General features: G+C 41.7%; 1 protein-coding gene across 1 annotated transcript in view; it reads right to left on the reverse strand.

The window, feature by feature from the left end:
• TFEC (transcription factor EC) overlaps positions 1-14,058 on the reverse strand; it is a 380,439-nt gene that overhangs the window by 202,877 nt on the left and 163,504 nt on the right. The window lies entirely within an intron of this gene.

Below are 14,058 nucleotides of genomic sequence, written 5' to 3' on the forward strand. Positions count from 1 at the left end.
ATGTCTTCAGCAGCATTAGCTATCTCTACCAGTTTGGTGTCATCTGCAAATTTGATGAGCATCCCCTCAATTTCTTCATCCAAGTCATTTACAAAGATGGTGAACAACAACAGGCCCTGCACAGAACCCTGTGGCGTCCTACTTGTCACTTTTCCCCAAGATTATGAGGAACCATTAGTGAGCACTCTTTGGGTTCGGTTAGTCAGCCAGCTACAAATTCAACTAACAGTTACCTCATCCAGCCCACATTTTATCAGCTTCTCCACAAGAATATAACGGAGAACTTTGTCAAAACCCTCACTGAAATCAAGATACACTACATCCACAGCATTCCCGTGATCCACCAAGCTTGTAACTCTGTGGAAAAAAGAAATGAGATTTGTCTGGTGTGACTTGTTATTGAGAAACCCATGTTGGATCTTTGGAACCACAACATCCTTTTCTAAGTGCTCACAGATCAACCATTTAATTATCTGTTCTAGGAGCTTTCCTGGCCAGTCAATAGTTACACGGGTCTTTCTTTTTACCCCCTTTTGAAGATAGGGACAACATTTGCCCACCTCTATTCTGCAGGAACCTCACCTCTTCCTCAAGAATTCTTAAGGATTATAGACAGCGGCTCTGAGATTACATGCACAAGCCCCTTCAGTACCCTTGGGTACTAAATAATCATTGGAGAAGAGAAAGAGGGGAATAAGCAAGATATAAGGGGAGAGAACGAAAAGTGTATTATGACAGAAAGATACACAGCAGGAGCCAGGATTGTAGAATATACACTGACTATACCTTTGGTGATGGAGCACATCAAAGGATAAACATAGTGAAAAGACAATGGGATTCACAATGAGGAGGAACATGCTGGCACTCGAAGACTCAACTGAATACGTTACAGGAATAATTTGTCTCACCAAAGACAGTGATTTGTCTGCCAGGAGTAATGTTAAAGGCAACACTGAGAGGGAACAGACTATATATATATATATATATATATATATATATATATATATATGCAGGTTTTGGTGTCTTCGGGTGTCTTCCTGTGTAAGAGTTGGGGTGTCTAGGCGACGTTTCGACGAGGTCTCACTCGTCATCTTCAGGCTGGTGCTTTCGGCTTCTTGTTACTGGAACAGAGCAGGATCTCAGTGTTTGAGTTCCTATAAATACTGTTGAGGGGGTGTGGTGTATAGCCTCCAACGTTCTGGGCAGATATATATCTAGCCTGGGTCTTCCAATATTCAGCTTTATTGGACTAGGGCTTCCAGTGGGAAAGGGAGAAAAACTTTTCTGTATGCGCTTTCTCCATGCCAGGCACAAGGAAATGTCATGTTGCCTCTGGGTCACCTTTTCTCTAAATTAGACAGTCCCATATGCCGCGACCTTCCTTCACAGGGCAGCAGAATGGCAAATACGGTTCAATATAAAGGAATATAAAGTGATGGTGTACATTGGGGCAGAATGTTTTGTTTCACAGGGAGGCAAATGGGGTCTGAACTGGAGGTGACTGTCAGGAACAAGACTTTATGGTGACTGTGCACAGCGCGATGGAGATGCTGGGGTCACGTGTAGCAGCCAGACAGAAGGACTTCTGTCTGGCTGCTACACGTGACCCCAGCATCTCCATCGCGCTGTGCACAGTCACCATAAAGTCTTGTTCCTGACAGTCACCTCCAGTTCAGACCCCATTTGCCTCCCTGTGAAACAAAACATTCTGCCCCAATGTACACCATCACTTTATATTCCTTTATATTGAACCGTATTTGCCATTCTGCTGCCCTGTGAAGGAAGGTCGCGGCATATGGGACTGTCTAATTTAGAGAAAAGGTGACCCAGAGGCAACATGACATTTCCTTGTGCCTGGCATGGAGAAAGCGCATAAAGAAAAGTTTTTCTCCCTTTCCCACTGGAAGCCCTAGTCCAATAAAGCTGAATATTGGAAGACCCAGGCTAGATATATATCTGCCCAGAACGTTGGAGGCTATACACCACACCCCCTCAACAGTATTTATAGGAACTCAAACACTGAGATCCTGCTCTGTTCCAGTAACAAGAAGCCGAAAGCACCAGCCTGAAGATGACGAGTGAGACCTCGTCGAAACGTCGCCTAGACACCCCAACTCTTACACGGGAAGACACCCGAAGACACCAAAACCTGCATTCCTGTACCCGTGAAAATCTACGAAAGCAAATATATATATATATATATATATATATGCCATAAGATTGCTTCATTTGGAGTGCTGGGTATAAATGACATTAAAGTGGGAGAGGGGGAGCATGTTTGCAAGATAAAACCAAGACATCTTACTTGAAGGGGTGTGGGGGAAATCATATGTTAAAGGGTGCTTTCATGTTTGCACTGCTACTTAAGAGATGACTTTCTGATGATGATTAGGGAGTAAATTAATGGTTTTCTAAATGTAGATAGGATGGATATGTGCAACCTGCGGATAAGCAAGAGTGATTTGAAACTAGGGGAGGAGACAGGTTGTCTCTTAAAAGAATGCAGCAGAGCAGACAACTGCTGAATGGGAAGATGAAGGTGGTAATTATTTAAGCGCTTCCTTGATATCAAAGCAGAGTTAACTTAACCCTCCCACCAGTGATCTTGCGGCTTGCTGGAAAGAGTTTTGAGTCATTGTTGCCTACTGGATGAGGAAACCGACAATGTGCTTTGCAAGATGTAGGCAACGGAGAACATACAGCTCTTTTCCTGGGAGCCGTGAGTTTGAGCCTCTTTCAAACTAAGGAGAAATTCACACCATGCCCATTTGAGTTGGAAAACTCAAAGGCTGTTCTGTGTGATTTTTGTCAGTTCCGCTCACTCATATGGTGTGCAAGATACTAAAACTAAAACGTTTCAACGTACCACTTCACATATGGCACAATGTTTCACCCTGACACGTGATTCAGAGCTGCTTAAGAGGAGAGGAATTGGATGGAAAATAGAACTGGTCATTCTCTGATAGTTGGGAATGAAGAGAATATAATCTCACCCGGTCATTGGGACTTGATGTTGACTCTTCTTTTCTTATCTCTGCACATGTGATCTCCTGGGTGATGTGGACACCATTAGACAGTTGAATGCACATGTGTACTTCATCCATTTTGCTCCCTTCCATGTGGCTCCAGACACTGGCAACCCACGCTATGCCACTGGTCTTGCGGAAACAGGGATTCATTTTGTATTTCACATTTCACTATTATTATTTTTACACCATTCCCTGTAGGCCAAACTAGGTGTGACGTGAAAGCCAGATGTATTTATTCTTGTATCCTAAACCTTCATATGTAAAACAGGTGGAGATTGTCTCCTTTTCTAAAATGAAATGGATGGGGTGAATCGTCTCCTACCTTACCTCATTGTGCTTCATTGCTTCAGCCAATTTTCTCCTGGACCACCCATCACTCGTGCTAGAAGTGTGCCAGACTGGATAAAAACACTTGAAGCAATGGAGTGCAGTTTGGTAAGGTGGAGAAAGAGAGGTTTCTCTCACCTCAACCACAGTCTTCTTTTGTTTATATATAAATGCATCCACACAGTATCATACCATTTTCTATGTCAATGGGGCAGTTTCATAAATAAAATACAAGATGGCATTACTGGAGGGTGGGGTGAGACTTCTCTTCTCACCCAGCAGATTTTGGAGTACAATTAACGAATAATAATTTGACAGTTCTTTAGCTTATTATATTTTTTACCGCCACAGGGGTATCATTGGGTCTTTCTGCCTCAGGCACCATAATATATTGGGCTGTATTTTCCAATGTAACTATCATACTTCCTGCTAATCTTCAGGCCCATTTCACGAGCATGTGAAGGAATGGTGCTGTTTTTATGAGAATATAGAGCTGAATCTACAGCAGGGTTGGTGAATCTCTGGTGCTTTGGATGATGTTGGACTGACTGCACTGGCTGGGGCTGATGGGAACTGGAGTCCTTGACCTGCAGCAAGGCAAGGTACGAGTTACTGCCTTAAAGCAGATTATGGAAGTGCTGGTGTATATGTCAATGAACAGAAAAATGTTTGGGGGTTCAATCGGAGTAACAAGGAAGTGTTCAGAACACTACTGGAACTGACCAGCGTTTATGTTACGTATGCCTGTACTACAACATGGAAAAGTATGAACTGATACACAAGTACAAGAAGGGGAAATTGATAGGAAGATGATGCCACTGTTATCAAAGGTGAATGGATTTGACTGTGAAAGTTGCTCCATTATTCTTTCATGTGTTGTTCCGGGGTAAATATGACCACTGCACATTTATGGTTTAATTACCAATCAGTGACCTGAAGCAAACGGCTGCCCACTTCCAAAAAACATAATGTTCATTCTGCCCTGAACACTATAGAATTAAATATATTGGACGATCGTAGAGGGAACTCTGAAAATAGCCAGGATTTCCTCTGTATTTTTTGAAATTAAGGGCCAATTGATCTCATGTCTTCATTTCAGAATTGCCATGAACCTTGAGAAGGCCAAAGGTGGCCTGTTAGGCCTTAATATGCCATGCTTAACTTGCCATTTAAGCAGCCAACCCTCTTCCTTCCACCCACAATCTGGCCTTTTCTGTAAGCTGTCACATCACGTGACCAGAATGTATCTGGCCTTAATTTTATCTATTTATACACATGAATTTTATTTTTAATGCATTGGCTATTTCAGTTCCATTTTTAACTAAAACTGAAAATTAATAATACTAGGGAAACTTCTGTACAAATCAAGGAAATTGAGTTATTTCTATTTGAGGTATTTTTTTATTATTATTAAAAAAGAGATTCTTACCTTGAGTAATTTTTTTTTACTGTACTGGCCACCATATCCTTGAAAAGGTTTAATTGCTCTTCAGGGGAGAACTGTAGAGCAATTATACAAATGATACCATAGCTCAACGATTTAAGTTATGAGGAAAGACTGGGGAAGTTGATTGTATTCTCAGTGGAATGGAAGAGACTTCGTGTAACCCAACTGAAGTTTTAAAAATTATGAAGGGGATTGATAAAATTGATCCAAGCAAGCTCCTTACACTTGCAAGACCAGAGAGTTGAAAAGATATGATCTAAAAAATGGAAAGGTGGGAACAAGGGGGTGAGGGGAACGAAGGCAAAACTATTTTACACAAAAAGGGGTTAGGAGCATATGGAATAAATTACTATAAAGGGCCCCTGAAGCAAGGCGCATCACTGAATGCAAGAGGGAATCAAGGGAATTGCTAAACAAAGGGAGCATAGAGAATGAGATGGTGGGAGGTAGGCAAATGGAAATAAAGGAGGCAGGGAGTATGAATACATGAAGCCTTTCATATGCTCTGCTTTCTGCTGTGGCTCCCTGGTTGTTGATGCCCTCTGTATTTTAAGACCAGGCCTTAGAATCACAAACATTGGGATCACCTCTGTGGTGCTTGCTCATCTGGTTCATCTGCTTTGAGTGGCTTCTTAGATTCACAATCCAGACATTAGATGTGATGTGCAGCAGGAGATAAGGCAGTTGCAATTCCTCTTGCTTATCCCTCCTCCCCTCCCACTGCCTGTCCATCGCTTGCACCATTTCCTCACCTGCTGCTCCAAGTATCCAGGTATGTTGCACAGGAGGTGCGGAAGAGCTGGGAGGTAGCAACCAGGAAGCAGCCTCTCAGCTATAAACTGAGTCATTAGTGATGTGTGGAGGTGAGATTGGCCAAAGATAGGAGATCATAAAAACCACTCACTCCAGAGGGAGGGAGGCAGGAGTTCCACTGGGGACACCTAGAGGAAGGCCTCTGAGAATGTCTGTAACACCTATGCAAGTTCATGCTGGTAGAGATGGTATTTGAGGCACCAGGGTCCCAAACTATTGGGAGTTTTAAAGATTAAGGCAGATGCATTAAGAATTGGACTAGGAGCCAGTGTAGGCATTCCATAACTGGCAATATATCATTCACACACATAGTTTCAGCAACCTGGTTGCTGCATTTTTAACTAACTACAGCTTCTGGACAGTCTTCAGAGGCACCCCATGTACAATACATTGCAGTAGCCCAAACAGGATGTAACTAGCACAAGATGACCACGTGTCCTACTTTACAAAGGACATCCCTCTCTTTGAAGGGCTGCCTGGTCCAAGTCTGGTTTAAAGCTAAAGAACCAAATGGTGGTGGAGTCTTGCTTGCCCATCACCGTTAACACCTAGAGAGCAAGCTGAGCAGGAACAGAGGTCACCTGGTCAAAGCCTTCCAATACAGATGTATCTCTACTTAAATGATAGCAATTATTTCTAAAGTTGTACCTATACATATAAATTTAGCATATGCATATTTTCAGGACACTTGGCTGCTCCTCTGACCTCTTTTTGGGTGATGTATTTCCTTCTTTGATGATGATGATGAAGATGATGCATCTGTGGTCACCCTGTACCAAAGTTTGGATGTGTATGGCCTCTCTACCTCTTTTTATCAAGGAAAGGTCTGCAGATGCTGTACCAATCTAATTTGATGGAAGGTGCTTTCTACCACAGATGTTACATAATGTTAATTTGCCTCTACTACCACCAGCCTATTCACCAGGGCTTTGCCAAATGTATGGTGCCCCTTGGGAATATCCAGTTAATTTGGCACAAAACAGGCCAACAGAAAATTGATACAAGTCTAGTCCTAGTTTCGCTTTTACATAGATTTTCAGTAATTGTATTTGATGGACTATGTTAAAGTGTTGACCTTAATTTTTCTTTAAAATGCCATGCACTGTGCTTAGTTTTCTGCAGTTGCTGGTGAATCCTCATTTACTTTCCAACTTATTGGTATTAGTTTGGTTCCAACTAATGTTTCCAACACTCAATAAACAATAAACAACACACAGCTAACTCTAAATATAGAGCAGCAGCACAGTTAAAAATACCACCCCCTTTTTATTATTAGTGCCAATTGTTCTTCAAAATTATGGTGAGGCAGCATACACAAGTATTTTGTGTATGCAGAGATTAATTTCCAATATGCAGGTTCTCTAGGGATATTTATATTCTTCCAATCAGCGCAGAACTGTCCATCAAAAGTAACGATGTAAATATGTACATTTTAACTTGCTGCTGGAAAGTTTGAGATCTGGAGGAGTATTTTTTTCCCCTTTTAAAAAAGATATGTAGTAAGACAAACCATATCCTTCAGCACAAATGACCTGTATTTCTAGCTTGGCAGTTCATTATAATTTGAAGAAGAGGGTTTGTTGGCCCCAGTGGCTAAGCAACATTAATAGTGAAGGCTTAAAAATTCATGGGTCTGTAGAAATCATATTCCCTTGTGTCTCTTGTGGGCACAAAATGAAGTTATTTCATTGGTGGCAAGGGTGCCAATAGGGTAAGTACATAGGAACATGCGCAATGGCTCAAGAGGCTTCTAGTGGGAACAGGACTGAGAGAAAAGACAAAATGGCTTCCTCTTCCCCGCCCCACCTCACAATTCCACAAAGAAGAGCTGACTAGATGGGCTGCTAAATCGTACTTCATCCATCAAGTTACACCCAAGGGCAGCAGGCTAAGTTCTTTGGGGAGAGGGGAGAGGCTACCTGGTGCACACAACTCTGTCCTACAACACTGCTATTCTTCCACCCACAATTATTCATGGCCTGAGGGAACCGCATCATTTTGCCTAATGGTAGGGCTGGTCTTCTGAGTGGGAAGCAAACATCAGTTGGGCTCAAGGGCCAATCAGCAGGCTTGTCTCATAGTAAATGGGGTCAGGCTTCCCCTGAGTAAACATGTGAGGGTGACACCTCCCTGTGGCTGTGTGCTTCTATTATGTGGCCTGAGGGCTTGCAATAAACCACTCCAGGGGTTATACTTTGCAGTGGAATCAGGTAGACTGAGGTCTGTGGGAGCCGAGGTATCCAAAAATAGCCAAACACCCTTATTTTTTTATTTGACTAATTTAATTTACGAATCGCTTCCCACAAAATATCCTACAAAATATATCCTATATACAGTGGTACCTCGGGTTACATACGCTTCAGGTTACATACGCTTCAGGTTACAGACTCCGCTAACCCAGAAATAGTGCTTCAGGTTAAGAACTTTCATTTAGAATGAGAACAGAAATTGTGCTCCGGCAGTGCAGCAGCAGCGGGAGGCCCCATTAGCTAAAGTGGTGCTTCAGGTTAAGAACAGTTTCAGGTTAAGAACAGACCTCCAGAACGAATTAAGTTTTTAACCCGAAGTACCACTGTATACATATCCCATCTGAAGCCTGAAAATACAATTACAGGCTGGGATAAAAAATATCTACTTAAAAGGCTTCCCTCCTTTTTTTGGGGGGGGGGTTAAAATTACTCGACAGGAAGATATTCAGACAGAGCCAAAATAAAAATAAATTGCTTGTAAGGAAATGGACACTTAAGATATAAGGGCAATATAGGGACAGGGACATAGGAAACTGCCTTATGCTTCAGCTGTCGGGGATGGGCAGGCGCCCAAAGATGGGGGAGGGAATGTGTGGGCAGAAGAGGCAGGTGAGGAGGAAGATTCATGAGAAGGGGCCAAGGACTTGTGGGGAGATGTGCCCCCCTTGAGGAAGGTACCGGTGGTGAAAGAGGGGAGCCAAGAGGAGATGATCAGGCATCCAGAAACGGGATAAGGAGATTGGAGAAGAGGCATAGCTATGTGTCCATCCCCATTTTCTCTGTGTTCAAGGAAGGGCTTGAAGGCCTGGAAGAGCTAGAGTTGCCACTGAGGAGGAGCCATTGAGTGCTTGAGCACACTGCATCAGGCAAGGGAGTTTAAGAAGGCGGGAGAGGCTGGGGCCAGGCTGTTGCTTCAACGGTCTGACAAGGAACACAAGCCTGCAGCTAGTTAGCGCGGAGTCCTGTTATTTTCACTTGCATGTCAGGAGCTGATGTAGCTGAGTGCTTTGCTAATAAAGAACTAAAAATCCAGCCGCTCATCCTCATTGGTCTGGGCATATTCGGGACATCAGCTTAGTTTACACAGACTGGTAGTGGCTCTCAGCCAGGAGGGACCTACGCTACCAGGCGATGCCTGGAACTGAACCCAGGACCTTCTGCAAGCCAAGAAAATATCCTACCTCTGAGCTAAGGCCCTTCCAAAAGGCAGAGCCATTTAGCGCTTCCTCTTTGCTCCTCCTGCCTAGTTTTCCTTTTTCTGAAAAAAGCCAAGTTAAACAAAGTGAAAAACAAAACAAAAAAGTCGATGTCATGAGAAACAGAAATGGTTAAAATCTGGGGAGTGGAGAGGTGATGCCATTGCATCGTATTATACATATATTCTTCTCCTTTGTTCTAAGTCCAGTCACTTGCCGCCTAGAAAACAGAGCAATAAGATAAATGCTCCAAAAGGAGCATACTTCTTTAAATAAACAATAAAAAAGAGAAATACACACACACACACACACACACGAATTACTTCCATCATTTCTGAACTCTGCCAAGCATTTTTAATAGATATGTGCCCTCAGCTCATCTTTTGCATGCTAACAATTTAATCTGAATACCAATATAGACACAAAATAAACGATTGTTTCCTGCCAGAGGTATCTGCCGAAGAAATCTTGGAGTAAAACATTGTCTTTGCAGCTCATTGTGTCTCTAATTAGAGTGGAAGGAGGCAGAATCTTGGTGGTGTCTGTCTGTGTTTAGCATGCCCTGGAGCTGGGAGCTCTCCTCTGGGTATCAAAGTGCCCTAATTAAATGAGGGGTCCACAATACAGCACTAAACATCAGAGTGAGAGAAAGAGTCCAGTGTCCTCAGTGCCTTTGAGAATCCATGGCCCACGCTAATTACCCATTGTTGAATCGACTTCCCCATTCTGTGAGAAATGAATGGCTCTTCTTGCCCTCCTTCCCTCCCTCCCTCCCTCCCTCCCCTCCTCCTCTGCCCACCCTCCCTTCGCCCCCTTATATGTTACCATCTTTGCTTGGGCCGCCTAATTAATCTTATGGAAATCTCCCGAAGCCAGATTTCAGCAAGGTTGCCCCGATGTTTATAATTTGATTTGTGATGATAAAAGTGAAGGCACCCGGTGATGGAACAGTGTCATTTTCAACACTCTTGAGAATTGAAGAGGCTATCAATCTTTCCCACGTGCATGGCAAACTGATATCCTAGAAAATTAACTTCAATTAATAACAGAAATCCCCAGACGCTCAGGGAAGTCGAGATGCTTTGAAAGAGAACCTTCAAAGATGTCTCCGGATTGTCTTTTATATGCAGCCTCTGCTTTTTAGATATGAGAGATTCTCAATGAGGGAATATGCAGAGAATGTTTTGCCCCCTCTCTAATTTCAGTGCAACGAGTTAACATTTTATATTTCATTCTGGAAGAAGTTAACCAAATGTCTCCAGGTTATATCAGTCCTTATTTTGTCTCTCCTTGGTTTTATTTCGTGAGCATTTCACCAAGTAAAGGAGTGATGAAATAAAGCGATTTAAAACTCAACACCCCCCCCTTTTACCGTAATACCGCTGGTTTGTGTTGGTTTTTTTTTTTAATTATTTGTCAGCATTATCCCTGTTTATGTTGACAAAACATATGAGCTACAGAGGAATATTCCCTCAGAAAAGCCTGATTATTTAAAATGCTGCAATAAGTGGAATGATGCAGGGACTATACTCCTATAAAAAGCAAGCCTGATTTCTGAGGAACAAACTGCACTCTACAAAAAATTATTATGTCTGCACTTTTGAGTGCCATCTGCACATTCGAGTTTGAGAGAAGCTAATGGTTAGACAATACTTGAGCAGAAATTCCTGGGGAAAATGGAAGCAGATGTAACATTTCACCACAGTACAATAAACAAAATTTCCTATGCATAGGAATCTTGTGTATGTCACTGTCCAGTCCAGATTTGAAATGGTGTTATAGGACATAACAGAATAATGTGACAAAATTATGCAGGGACTGTTAATTAACTTGGTGTACGTTGCAAAGATAAAATCATATCCAGCATTATAGTTAATTCCTTGCTCATCGGGGCACTTTGACAGAGATGCATATGCAAAGATACAGTCTTAAAAGCAGGGAACGGGTTAAGTTTACAGCTTTTTTACATTCTTGCTAGAATCATCGCGGGAATGAATTCGTGTTTTGCCATTTCTCATTCTCATTACAACCTTTGTTACGAGAATGAGGTATTAGGATTTTAATGCCTCATATAGCCTGTGAATTATGTTAGTGTGCCTTACTACTTTGACCTTCTAAGTATTCTATAATTTGATTGGCTGGCAATTCCGGTCCAACTCTTGGTTGACAGCCGTTGTAACCTTTCATGCAAAGGGGGACTGCCAGTCCAATCAAACACACAGAATATTTGAGAGGTCAAAATCCATTGTGTACTGTCACTATAGAGACTTCTAATCTGTTGGACATAGAGACTTCTAATCTGTCGGACGCCTAAATGTTTTGATATGTAGAAAACAAACAAATCACTCTAAGAAATGGAGATCAAGATAACAAAAAGAAGTCAAACAAATGCAAAGCCAGCTGTATTTCCAGCATTTCTTCTCCTTTTCTTTTTTGTCATAGTCCTTTGACAGATACACTTTAGAGAGAAACTGATAAGAAAAATAAACTCTTGTATTATAATGCTGTCAGGATTTTCTCAAATCTCTAATTAAAACTAAAAGGGAAGAAAACGAAACCCTAAGAGGAAAATATGAAGAAAATGAAAAAAAGATAATGAAGGAAGCTTTCTGCAGTTTATAGGAATGCATGCGTGTTGCATTGCCCAAAGGAAGTGCAGTGCAATTCTCTGAATGTTTACTCAGAAGTAAATTCCATTGAGTTACATGGGCTTTTTTGAAATAGCTTTGTAGGGGATTGCAGTTGTAGCTAGACATACAGGCCACGCTAGACACCTAGAACTATAGCCATCTCTTAGGATAGTAGTTGCTGCTTGTGCTGGAAGCAAGGAAATAGTTATGTACCACCTTTTCCCAACGTGGAACCCAACATGATTTCCAGGTGATTTCTTTTATTCCCCCCATAATTTTCATAAGTTTAACAAATTCAATTTAATTTCAATACAGTATTTCCTTAGCGTTTTGACATCCTATCATTACTTCCATGATGTTTCTGTTCAAATCCTTTATCTACTGCCTTGAATACAATACTCCCCCCCCATAAAACATATATCCTACATTGCATTGCTTTATCATTCTCATTCCTTTGCTTGTATTTCAAATCCTGCCTGCAATTTCATTTGACTGTAGTATTTTCTCAGACAATCCAAAAAGGGTTTCCACTCTTCCACAAGCATTTCATCTGTTTGGTCTCTTTATTTTTGCAGTCAATTTCACCATGTCCATATAGTCCAATAGTTTTAAAGTCCACTCCTCTTTTGCTGGAACTTCTTCTTTCCATTTCTATTTCTACCCCAGGCACTGACTTCTTAACATTAGCAGACAAGTGGTTTCATACAGCTTCAGAGCATATTGTAGTCACTGCTGTGTTGTCTTTGACTCCACAGAGGAGTTGGCAACCTCACCGATTCGTTTACAAGGTGATATATAATTCTAGCTTAGGCCTGTAGCAGGGATTCCCCTAGTCCAAGACTGGGGGAACTGTGGTCTTCCAGAAGCTGTTGAGCTCCCTCACCTGTCAGGTCCAGTCAGCATAGCCAATGGTCAGGGACCGTGGGAGTTATACTCCAGCCAGTAATTTGTGGAGGGAGGGCTGGAGTCTTCAAGGAGACACCTGACGCAGATTTAGTGTGAACAGTTCACCTGAACACGGTGCCAAGCTGAGAGGGTACCACAACAATGACTTAGAATAGAATGCAAGAGACAGGATGCACCAACTTTTGGCATCGCACAGGATGCCGCTGAAATTTGAAAGCCCAAAGTCTGCTACTGGAGACACCGCAGGGTTCATTTGCTGTCCCTGAACATAACACGGATGTCGCAGGCGGAAATGTTCATGTGAGGTTCAGCATTTTTATACTGCTTGCAGAACCCTGCCTGCATTGATCTTTAGCACTCCTCTGTGAAGTGTGTGGAGGCAGCCAGAAACTCAAGGGAAGAAGAGGAAGAAGGTCCCTTTACCTCCAGGTAGTTTTGTTTTAATAGTGACGAACTGAACAACCTGAGAAAAGAGTCCAGGGATGTATAATGGAAGATTGGAGAGGCATGCGCTTGGGTCCTGGAGTATGTTTATGATTGAGATGGGATTTGCAATGTATCTTGGACTGCTTTTTGAGGGATTTACAAGGAAAAGCCCATACAGAAATGTGTCAATCAAAAATGCATTTTATCGCAAATATGTACTTAAATGTGTATTGCTATCTCAGTGTATGCAGTATTTATCTTAAAACAGGCATTTCTTAAATGCATGGAATGTATTTTGACTTTATAACTGTATCGCAGGGTTTGGAAATGTGCAGAACCCAAAGTATGCACATCAATCTGGGAAGTGTGGAATTGGTTAAGTTGGGCTTAAAATTGAGGGCCAGACAAAATTCTCCTCCCTCTCTTAGTTCTAGTTTCCCAAATTATCCACACTGCAAGTATCTTTTTTCATTTAAGAAAGATAATTTCTTAATGGCTCCAGTGGAAGAGCATGCATGCTATTCAGTTCAGTGAAACTTGGTCCTAGATAATTGTCAATTGCCAAAATAAAAATACATTGTAAATTCCATTCCATTTTTCAAATAAAAAAATCCAATTCAAATCTTTATCCATCCAGCCCAATTGCAATATAAATTAAAGTGACAATTGTAATAAAGAATTAGAATTAGAAGGAATGTATGAAAACTCACATTAGTCCCCTCCAAAGACTTGTAGCTAGTTTTTACATATCACCTAACTTATCAGTAATTGTCCATTACAGGAACAGAAGTCTCCCTCTCTACCCAGGTGAAAACTGCAATTACCATTTTAAAACAGGATTGGTTTCTCCTTCTTTTTTCTTTCTTTTTTTGCCAACAGCCGGTCACTCACCAGTAAGACCTCTGGATGTGATTAGCTTTTCACCTTAGATATTGTTTGAAACGTTTGCTGTTAAATAAAGAGGGAACACCGCCATGTAATAAATTTTATCTGTTCAATAAGATAATCATCCTATTTCATGTCTTTCTCATTAGA

The sequence above is a fragment of the Podarcis liolepis genome (assembly GCF_965112155.1).
Source record: "Podarcis liolepis genome assembly, chromosome: 10".
NCBI classification, from domain to species: Eukaryota; Metazoa; Chordata; class Lepidosauria; order Squamata; family Lacertidae; genus Podarcis; species Podarcis liolepis.